Genomic DNA, 1,720 nt, shown 5'->3' on the forward strand with positions numbered 1-1,720 from the left:
CCGCGGCCGCTCTGCCCCTCCTGGCCGCCCGGCCAGCGGCTCCTGCACAGCGCCGGGCACGTCTGTGTCGGCAAGCCGAGGGGCTGCGCTATCGTGACGTCCGCCTCCAGGAGCCTGATTGCAGCTCCTGCGCTCCTCTGTCTTCGGAGAAATGGTGCCCGCAGGCAAGCCCCCTTCGGCCCTGAGCGAAGGTCACTCAGGTCAGTCTCGGGCGGTCCCACTGCGGCCCGACCCCGGCCGGGGGCACCCACGGGGCGCGCAGAACCCTCCTGCCTCCCGCTGCCCCGAGCGCGGGAGTTCGGGGGACCCCATCTGCTCCCACTGCCTCCCCTCACCCCGCACCTGTGCCCTGCGCCTGAGCTCTTCCACGCAAAAACAAATTAAAATGAAAATTGGCCCGAGGAGAGGGCCCGCGGGGCTGGCGGTCGGGGAGCAGGGCCGTGGCGGCCAGGCCCACGGTGGAATTCTCCCCGGAGGAAGCGGCGTGTCTGGGGCCCTGGGAGAGAAAAGGCAAACGGACGGACGCAGGTGGGACTCGGCTGGGGCGCCCCTGAAGCCGTCGCCCGCAGGCCTCCCCTGGGCGCCCTGGGGGTGTCCGTGACCGATACCTGCAGAGAACCGGCAGAGCGACGTCGGGAGCATCACGCTGCTGGGACCGTGGGGCGTCTGTGGGCACAGCTTCGGCCACGTTTGCCGTCCTTGCGGCCTTGGGTTTTCACCCCGCTTAGACTCTGCGGAGATGGAAGCTTATCGTTGGTGAGAATCCTCCGCTTATCTGTGACTTGTGGAGGCGCCCACCCTGCTCAAACAGCGGACCGGCTCGAGGTGCGCCCACCCCCCGGGCAGAGCGAGACGGCGTGGGCACGGCCGGGGTGCAAGGTGCCGAAGGATCCCGGCTGTCTCAGAGCTCGGCCCTCCGGGCACCTCCCTCCTCGGCCCACTGCAGGAAGCCTCGGAACAGCCCAGCCTCGAGAACACCCCAGCAGTGAGAACACCCCAGCAGTGAGAACACCCCAGCAGTGAGAACACCCCAGCAGTGAGAACACCCGAGCCATGACAGTGCCCTCCACCTCCCTGCATTTAGAGGCGGAGAAGCCCGTGGGGTAGCTGGTCCCTGCAGCAGCGGTCAAGGCCAGGCCTCAGGGTGGCTCCGCCCCACCTCTGGGCGGTCAGCGCCCAACCAGCCCTCCGGTCCAGCCACCTGTGCTGTGGCTCGCAGTGCCCTCTTCTGTGAGCAGGGTCCACCCCGTCCCGCCTCACGGCGCTTTGCTGGGCCAGCCGCACGCAGCCACCCCCACGGGGCCGGTCCAAGGAAACGGCCACTCAGCCCCTCGGGAAGGCCACGCGCCTCCCCCTCGGGGCGGCGTCCGACTCTTCTGCAGCTGGTTCTGCCGTGCAGCCTCGCGGGGGTGCAGGGGAGCCGGCCGCTGAGCCTGGTCCAGGAAGGCAGAAACTCACATGAAGGAGGAGGCTGGGGCAGAGGCCCGGGCTGGGAAAACCCAAGCAGTCCCAGTGGCCAGAGGCTGAGCAGGGCGTGAGGAGGCGGCTGGGGCAGGGTCTGGGCTGGGGCTGGGCCGGGGCTGGGCTGGGCTGGGGCTGGGGCTGGGCTGGGGCTGGGCTGGGGATGGGCTGGGCCAGGCACACTGTGCACCAGCTCCCCATCAGGATGCCCCATGCCCGGCCCGGTCCAGCCCCACCAGTGTTTGCTTGGGGGGACGGG

At 69.9% G+C, this 1,720-nt stretch overlaps 1 long non-coding RNA gene across 1 annotated transcript; it reads right to left on the bottom strand.

Annotated features, from left to right (window-relative positions):
• Positions 1 to 421: 421 nt before the first annotated feature.
• Positions 422 to 1,507, bottom strand: LOC105854647. Its single transcript, XR_001146231.1, has 3 exons — positions 1,202 to 1,507; positions 609 to 731; positions 422 to 496 (listed from the first exon to the last, which is right to left on the bottom strand). It is a non-coding gene; the product is annotated as an uncharacterized LOC105854647 (long non-coding RNA).
• Positions 1,508 to 1,720: the final 213 nt, after the last annotated feature.

Source organism: Condylura cristata, unplaced genomic scaffold (genome assembly GCF_000260355.1).
Source record: "Condylura cristata isolate star-nosed mole 26May11 unplaced genomic scaffold, ConCri1.0 scaffold00077, whole genome shotgun sequence".
Taxonomy (NCBI): domain Eukaryota; kingdom Metazoa; phylum Chordata; class Mammalia; order Eulipotyphla; family Talpidae; genus Condylura; species Condylura cristata.